The sequence below is a fragment of the Pteropus alecto genome, unplaced genomic scaffold, assembly GCF_000325575.1.
Source record: "Pteropus alecto unplaced genomic scaffold, ASM32557v1 scaffold24, whole genome shotgun sequence".
NCBI classification, from domain to species: Eukaryota; Metazoa; Chordata; class Mammalia; order Chiroptera; family Pteropodidae; genus Pteropus; species Pteropus alecto.
This window is the reverse complement of record NW_006439192.1, coordinates 12,570,326-12,580,042: the sequence shown is the minus strand read 5'-3', so window position 1 is coordinate 12,580,042 and position 9,717 is coordinate 12,570,326. Positions and strand designations below refer to the sequence as shown.

General features: G+C 36.2%; 1 pseudogene; it reads left to right on the top strand.

The window, feature by feature from the left end:
• The first annotated feature begins 3,660 nt into the window (after window positions 1–3,660).
• Window positions 3,661–4,305, top strand: LOC112483348 (annotated as a pseudogene).
• Window positions 4,306–9,717: the final 5,412 nt, after the last annotated feature.

Below are 9,717 nucleotides of genomic sequence, written 5' to 3'. Positions count from 1 at the left end.
AGAGTGAAGAAGTTATAGTAATTAGAGCTTGACATGATAAGGGTCTAGCTATAGTAATTTTCATGAGGAAACTTAAGGAAAAAGATGAATCAGAGAATAAATTATCGACAAATTTGAAAGACTAGCTAGCACATTATACTAGTTGTCTAATTGTTCTATTCAAATATCAATATATTGTAAAATACTTCATTATAACATCCCAGGTAAATAAGAACTACTGATTAAAGAGCCAATATTATAGTTAACATTGCCCAGTTTCAAATATAAATTAAATGTGACATCAACCATTAAGAGCAAACTATTAGTGATGTTTAAAGATTTTGTTTTATGTTTGACAAATACACCAATGCTTTGGATTCTATGAAGCTCTTCAGACATACCTCTTCCACATTTATCATTTTGTTCAGCAGAGTTTTGTTTGGAAAATGTCTGTGATAGCCAAAAACAAAGTTCCACATGGAGGAGGTGAAAATAGACACATGTTCCAGCTGTTTTTAATCACTCTTTTTTTGGCTGCAGTTAAAATGAAAACACACCCTTTGAAAGACAGAATCTTCACTCTTCAAATGTGAGGGGTTCATACATTGGCCACTCACAAAATTGTGTCTCTTCTATTAAGAGTTGCATCTGTGCATGTACATGTTTGTGCAATATATGTACATGTATCTGTGGTGTGCATGTGTGCGTGCGTGTGTGTGGGGGGGTATAAACAACTTTCTTAAGTAGATCTTCTCCTATAGATAGAATGGCTACCTATATGTATTTCCAGCTCCCTGCTAGACATGCCTTATGATGAAATTCTAAGTTTAAAAAATTCCTCCATGTATAATTATATTAAGGTACCTGAAGTAGGTGGATCTTACTTAGTTTGAGCATATTTCTGGTACCTTAGAGTTCATAAAACTAGGTAAAGAGCACTTATAGAATGCCACCTTAGCAAGTCTTACATGACCATACTTGACCACTATCTATTGGCACCTCAAACTCAATATATCTCTGTGGCGATTGAACTCTTCTGCATCTTGAATGATTCAGTGTCAACATTATGTCATGATATTGTACTATAGATTTGTAAGATGTTATATGGAGAGAAACTGGGTAAATGGTACATGGGATCATTCTGTATTATTTCTTACAAATGCATGTGAATCTACGATTATCTCAGAACAACTTGAAATTTTAAAAACCCAGTCAATTCAGTTATTATGTTTTTTACCCAAGGGATAACGTTTTTTTTATCTTTAATATCTCCTGATTGGAACACAGGTGTCACCCTTTTCTCTTCCTTACTACCACCCTTCCTTTCAGTCACTCATAAAAACTACTAACTTACTTTTTGTTTTTAGAAAAGATTTCTCTCTTCCTCTCTTCCTCTTCCCCACTGCTGATGCCATGTTTCAGAGCCTTATTATATCTTTTCTTAATTAATGAAACAGTCTCCATATCGGTCTTCCTGCCTTAAGTTTTATCTTCTTAAGATGGTAGTTTTAAATGCACCTGCATATTACACTCTCTTGGGAAGCTTTTTAAAAATCCTACTGCCAGATCCCCACTCCACAACAATTAAATCTGAATATATAGGAGGAGGGCCAGGACATTGGTACATTTTGAAAGATTCTCAGATAATTCTAACCATGAATGAAAATTACTACCTTGAATATCTGCCTTCATCTAAGATTCTAGAATAGTTTAATAAAAATTAAATGCTGCGAATTTCATTCTTTTGCTTTACTGTTCTCTTTGCTATGGTTTAAATTGTGTTCCCCCAAAACTTATATGCTGATGTCTTAGCCTTAACTTACATGCTGAAGTCCTAAAGTACTTCAGAATGTTACTTTATTTGAATAAATGGTCTTTAAAGAGATAATCAATTTAAAATGAGGTCATTGGGGTGGGCCTTAATCCAATATGGTGGTGTCCTTATAAGGAGGAGACACAGACATGCACGCAGGGAGAAAGCCATGTGAACATGAAGGCCAAGATTGGGGTGGTACATCTATAAGCCAAGGAGCACCAAAAGTTGTCAGCAAACCACCAGAAACTAAATGAGAGGCATAGGACAGATTCTCTCTCACAGCCCTCAGAAGGGATCAAGCCTGCCAACACTTTGATTTCTGATTTCTAGCCTTCAGAAATGTGAGAATAAATTTGTTGTTAAAGCCACTCAGTGTGGTACTTTGTTATGGAAGCCCTAGCAAAAGTACTCACCCTTATGATACGTAAAGTAAAACTTAAGCTTATTAAGGTAGCTATCCTATGATTTGCCTTATGCCTATCTCTCCATTCTCATTTCTTTATTCTTTTTACTCCAGAAATACATCCTTGAATACTTTGGTCAGATGGTATATTCTACAGGCTACATATCCTGAAAAATACCAAAATAAAAATATACTCAGAATATATTTATCACTGTAATCACTATGTTGTATTATATATACATATATATATATGTTTATAATTTTGTGTTTTACAAAGACCCTACTGCCTTGAAGGCAGTGTCATGTCTTATTCTTTAAATTCCCAGTGTTTACAAAACAATGTCTTCAATAATATTTTTGAATGAATAAATACATTCTTTTATACATAGAATTGCATTAGTTTGTGTCCATTAAGAAGCAGGAGTTAATATGAACTTGGACATGCAAGAGATTTAACAGAAGAGAAGAACAATAAGTGAGGAAAGCCTTCAGTAATGAAGTTTTGAACACTTTTGAAGGAGTAAGAGAAAGGAGAAGGATTAAGTGAGAAGGGCCTTTATCTGTGCACACTTCCAACAAAGTTGCAGTCAAACTAGTGCTAAGCCCTTGAGACAAAGTTGCCCTTGAAATGATTCCCACATCTTGCTTGAATGGGCCTGCCTCTCTATTCCCCAGCTAAGCTTAGGTATCAATATCTGTGATGATTGCAGTTCTCTCTTTGGGGGGTCCTTGCACCCATAAATCATGACTTCTAACTGTGTGAAGGCCAGATCTTCATTCTATACTATTTTGCCATGTGTTTTTTATCTTCTCAAATTTGGCCATGGTCCAAGGAAATAATATAATGTTCTAGTTTCAAAGACATTCTCGTAGAGTTCAAAAAAAAAAAAAATGAGAGTGATAATTTAAAAATTAAACATAAAATAAGATGATTTAAAGCCCATTGAAGGAAATAATCATGGACATCAAGTGAGAAGTTACCGGTGGGAAGGAAACATTAATTTATATAAGGTTATCTAGAAGATCGTTGAGTTGATAGTGTTTAGGATGAACATTTAATAACAAGAAGGAATCAGAGAACAGCGACTGAATATGTCCTGAAAGTGGGGCGGGGGTGGAGAACTCTGTTACTTTGAGAAATGAAGACAAATCTGAGCGCCAGGACCAGAGTTGGTAACAATGGAAATGGTAAAAGAAGAGATGAGAGAGACCATCTGACTGCTACCTTGGTTTTGTCCTCCCCTTGTTTTGTCCCCACTCTCTGCCTTGACCTAGCCTCTGGACTGTCCAACTCCTCAGAAGTTCCGGGGTTTAACAACGAAAGATACCTGAGTACAGATGATAAAAGCTATCTGCTTCAAGGTATAGAGATAAACAGTGAGAAGCTCCTGTGCCCTTTGCTAAGGAGGCCCAGATTTTATCCCAGGATCTCCCAGAAGAAAAGAAGTGCCAGAGTCTATAGATGAATGATACTGCGACGACATTTACAAAATTTGATCAGTTTAACTTTCTCAGTGATACTGTTCCAAGAGATGATCATAATCGTCAATGTGTCAGGAACAAGTGTGCAATAATCTTCTTGCTGAGCCCATCCAGGACTATTTCACCCTGGCTCAGCAGCCCACTCTTGGCCCTGGAGCCAGGACCAGCAGCAAGACAGGCAGACCACCAGCTTCATCATAATGTGGCCTCTGTGTGGTCAGACCACACTTAGGAAGCTGCAGGTTGGATCAGATCAGCAGATCATATTGTCCAGTTCCAGTCACAGGACGAAGCCCAGCAGGCCCAGTGCAGCCCTGGACAGACCATGCAGCTAATGCAGTAGAAGAGTTAACACAGGAAAGACCCCGTGGATGCTGTAGATCTGCTGTCCTAGCTTACATCAGGCACTCAGACACTTTTCACGAATGCCCAGCAGAACACACAGACAGAAGCACAATCAGGACAGCAGTAGTTCAGCCAACTCACAGATGAGCAGCAGTTCTTCTGAATCCAGAATGTCACCATGATCGCTGGCCAAGATCCCACTGAGTGTATGTTCATCCAACCAGCCAACCAGCCCTTCAAAGGACACAACCAGTCCTTCAAATTGTACAAAATACAATAAATGTCTTTCTAGATAGGAAGTCAAAGCTGAAAAACAAAGAAGATGAGGAAAAAGAGAAGGAGCTCAAAATAAGACATGGGCATTTCCTTGCATAGTGCAAGGTCCTACAACCCTGGTTAAATTCCTGGAAATCATTTGATAAGCAGAGAGCATCTACATCTCTAACACTGTCAAGAAGTAGCAGCTGACCCTCTCTACACCCACAATATGAAAACAAGCCTAGTATCTTTTAGGCCTCTTTGGCATCTGGAGGCAATATGTTCCTCATTTACAAATTTTGCTTAAGTCTATTATGTTGTTATTCACAAATAGGTCCATCTTGAATTGGGGCCCCCTACAACAGAAGACTTTAGAATCTGTCCAAATTGCAATACAAATAACTCCCATTAGTGTCCCTTCTCCTTGCCCCCAGAGAATCATTCACTGTAGAGGCTTTAAACAACCTCCTCTCATATCTCCTGAAATCCCTGGCCTCCCATGATGATAAGTCACCCACAGATTTCTGGTGTGAGAAACTGCTCTCCTCAGTCCCATGCTATCCACTATTACCATGGCAACTTCTGACTACATAAAGGGCTCTCCAGGAAACAGAGGTTCCCAAAAGTCCTAAGCCTCTGAAGCACCGTATCCTTCTGTGGGTCACGAAGCAGCACTCTACAAGTTCAGCCATAGCCACCAGGGCCTCCTTACAAAGTCAGAAATGTCGCCTACAGGATAAAGTTAAGTTTGGGTCCTCGAGAATATCCCACCACAAAGGACATCTGTCCTCAGTCCCTTGCCAGTTGACAAAGTGCTAGAGGAGGTCACTCCTCTCAGACCTCTGACTACATGGGGAGCCCTTTAGAGTCAAATGCTGAAAGAGCAATGGTATGCACTTTATGAACAGCATCAAAACTACATGTAATGGGGCCTACTAGAGAGCTGCGGCTTCTCATTCCTTAATCCAGATGTCCTTGAAAAATAATGGATCCAAGGATCAGCAAAATTGCTGAACTTTAGGCAGTCATTTCACTCTGACCAACAATTGGCTCCATTTGTGCATTTTTACAGACTCTTGGGCCATTTCCAATGGAACTAGCCACGGTCTAGTTCCACCAATGGTAGTAACAGTAATTTCTTTCCAAGTTTCTCTCTTAAGGGAAAATAACTATGAGAATCTCATCTCACAGATACCCAAAATAAAAACCAAAATTACATATTAAAGCCACAATACAGGTCTCACTTTATCTACTTTGGAGTTGCAGATATTAAGAGTGACCACTGTATTTTCCATTGATCACCTTGTTTAATAACCCAGCACTTCTAAAAATACACAGTGCTGGGTTATTAAACAAAGTGATCAATGGAACTTCCACCACTCTTACCAGTTTTAGGCTACAGGCCTCACAGAGCACCATTATGGCATACTTAGCAAGTAAAATTTTAATTAAATGAAACATGGCATAGTTCCGTCATCAGTCAAACATCAGGAGTGAATTATAATAAAAAGCCTGATTCTGTTTTTGATGTTTGACATTTGAAAACTTTCAAACTCCACTCTCCTGCCCCAGGTTTGGGCTGGTTGGTAAGAAAGCCCAGGTGCTCCCTCCTTTAACACTGGCAAGAAGTTCAAACCATGTGAGTTCTAGCCCACAGGTGGAATTCCTCGCCTTAGCCCTACTCTCAATCACAATAAAAGCCAAGCCAGTCTCCTTTCCTCTCTCTCAAGCCATTTGCAAAATGATCTGCTTGAGAGCCTGATCCATGCCCCTTTCATGCTCTCAGGCATTGTGTGGGGTTATCAGTCTTAACATCCAAAGCAAATTTTGGGTAGGCTGACCACAACATACTTTCTCCTAAACCTCAATTTATACTTCAACAGTGGAGTCATCAAAACTGGGGCCACCCTAATAGAATTTTGCAATTTTCACTATAATTTGGGTCTACTGCAAATTGGAAAATTTTTAAATTCTCTATTGCAAAAAATATTATCGACTGAGAATAGAAGGTCAGCTATCTTTTCTTTTTTTTTGTTTCTCAAATTAACTATTTATGTATTTTTCATTTATCAATTCCAGAAAAAATTGGGGGAAAGCCCACGCCCAAGTAGAGCCATAATTCCTATTTTGTTACAACCTGTTTACCTATGTTGCTGCAGAAACAACTAAGTTGCTAGGCTTCATCGTGAAGTAAACCAATATGTTTAAAATTGGAGGTATTCTGAGCAGGGTGTCCCAAACATTCCTAAACAGCTCTGAGATAGGAATTTGAATGACTCAGATGTTCAGAACTGAACTTTCTTTTCTCTCAATCTAGCACATCGCTTACTTCTTTTCAAGGATTTCATTGTTCCAATATTTGTTAAATACATAGATTTGTTTCTCAGTGCAGAATTTTATTTTATTTTTAATAAAAAATATAGATGACAAAACAAACTAAATAGATGAATATTTATGTAATTCATACATTATAATTATATGAATTACATACTTGTTTAATCCTGTAACAAGTTGCTGGATTCATATATGCTGTTTCTTAGCATCTGATCTGGTGGACTTTCCTCTCCAGCTATACTGGAATCTCTTGAGTGCAACCATAAAAGTTTTAGAGAAAGAATACTCATTCCTTTTGAATTTATTCAGAGGCAATAAAAATTATTTTCAAGTTTCAGCATCAAGAACATTTATCACATTTCAAAACTGCAAAGTGTCATGAATTATCTCTCAAATTAACAATTCAGATAAAAATTTTGTCTGAAATGTGGATTCCAGAGAAATATTTTTATATTAATATTTTAAATGAATACTGTATTAATTGGTTGCATGCTTCCTGAAAAGATATCTTATTAAAAAGCTTTCCACTAATTTGTTACTAAGAAAGCTTTCCACTAATTTGTTTCATGTATATACATGAAAAAGGGAATCCAACCCATGGAGAGAGAAAGAGAAAAATTACAGAAAACTATACAAAGGCAAAACATTGACAGAAAAAGAGTGTGCTGGCAGATCATTTTCTTCTTTAGGTACAAATCTAATTGTTTGGATGCACTTATTTTTTTCATCCATAAAATTTTTGTTACACACCAGGATGTGTGAGGCACTGTGCTAAGCAGTGTAGATATGATATAAGATAAAGTCTCTACTCACAATCAAGTAAGAAAAGTAAGCAAGAAAAGCATATTAAGATATAAGTGATAATATGAATTTATATTAATTTATATTCATACGAGGAGCATATAGGCTACAGACCTTAATTCTGATTAGTCAGTAAGGGTTCTGGGATGAGTGCAAAGAAGATACGGTTTTAGGCTGGATTAAAGGATACTAAACCACAGGATCATCTTAACTGATTAGAATTTTAAAAAAGAAAACAACTTTTGACAAAATCCAACAGCCTTTTATGATAAAAAGCATTCAATAAACTAAGAATAGAAGGGAACTTCCTTCCTTAACATGAAAAAGATCATACATAAAAAACCCACAATTAATACCATACTAAAATGGTGAAAGATCGAAAGCTCTTCCTCTAAGGTCTGGAATAAGATAAAGAGGCTTGCGTTTGCCAGTTCTGGTCATTAGAGTACTGGAAGTTAGAACCAGGGCAATTCGGTAAGTAAAAAAAAAAAAGTATTCAAATTAGAAGGAAAAAATAAAATCATATGTTTGCAGATGACATAATTGTATAGCTAGATCCATTTTTTAAAACTGTTAGAGCAAATAAATATATTCAGCAAAGTTTTAGAATACAAAATCAACATACAAAAATCAGTTGTAGTTCTATGTACTAGCAGTAAACATCCAAAAAGAAATTGGATTTGGAAAAATATATATATTTACAATAGCAAACAAAGTAATAAGTTACTTAGGAATAAAAAATACATCATATGCACTGAAAAATATAAAACCTTGCTGAAAGAAATTAAAAACCTAAAAAAAATGAGAAGATATCCCTTATGCATGGACTGGAACACTTAATATTGTTAAGATGACAATACTGATCAAAGCAATATACAGATTCAATGTAATTGCTATCAAAATTTCAATGGCATTTTTTGCAGAAACAGAAAAACCCATCCTAATATTCATATGAAATCTCAAGGCATCCTGGATAGCCAAAAACAATCTTTAAAAAAGAAGAACAGAGATGAAGATTTAATACCCACTGATTTCAAAACTAACTACAAAGCACAGTAATCAAAACAGTGTGGTACTGGCATTAGAATAGACATATAGATTGATAAAACAGAATCTAGAATCTAGAAATAAACCTTCACATTTATGGTGAACTAATTTTCAAAAAGGGAGCCTAAATCATTCAGTGGGGAAAGCATAATGGGGAAAGTCTCTTCAACAATAGTGCTAGAAAAACTGGATATCTACATGAAGAGATTGAAATCTTTTCTCACATCATAAGCAAAATATTAACTCAAAATGGATTAAAGACTTAAACACAAGATTTAAGACTATAGAACTCTTAGAAGAAAACAGAAGGACAAATCTGCCTTGAATTCGGCAATAATTCTTAAATTTGACAACAAACGCATAGAGGATGAAAGGAAAAAGTAGACAAATTCGACTTTATTAAGATATCTTGTTCACTAACAGACGCTATCAAGAAACTGAAAAGGCAATTCACAGAATCGGAGAACATATTTGCAACTCCTATATCTGATAAACGTTTCATATCCAGAATATAAAGAATGCACACAACTCAACAAAATAGACAAACAACCCAATTTTAAAAATGGGCAAAGGACTTGAATAGACATTTCTCCAAAGAAGATACACAAATGGCGAATACACACATGAAAAGATGCAGAATATTATTAGTCATTAGGGAAATGCGAATCGAAAGTAAAATGAGATACTTCTTCATACTTACAAGGATGGTTATAATTTTTGAAAATAGAAAATAACAAATATTGACAAAAATATGAGGAGATTGGTAAAGTTTAAAACTAAATAAGGAGGCGGGGAGCAGAAGGAAGGGAAGAAAAATACACCAGCTGGAAAGGCAATTAAGAGAAGTTTAGCAAAACAAATGTGTATTTGTAAACCATAGTGAGCTCAGGGAGTTACAGGTCTTGTAGAGTGTCTTAAATATAGAGAGGGGAAGTAGATGAGGTTAGTAGGTAAATTTAGGTCAGACATTAAAGAACCTCTATGTGGACTTACATAAACTGAATTATTTCTATGGCACTGATAAATCATTTAGGTTTTTTTTTTTAAATCAAGAGAATCACTTGAACAGATTTGTATGTTAGAAAAATGATTCTGACAACTATATAGAGAATGCACTGAGGAGAGAAACTAGGAGTGGGAGGGCTGAGATGATGAAAGAGGTGATAATGAGATGGAAATAAGTCATGGTCAGAAGCTACTGAAAGATCTAATGGTCTTGCTGAAAAATAGTTAGGTTGGGATTGAGTTTTTG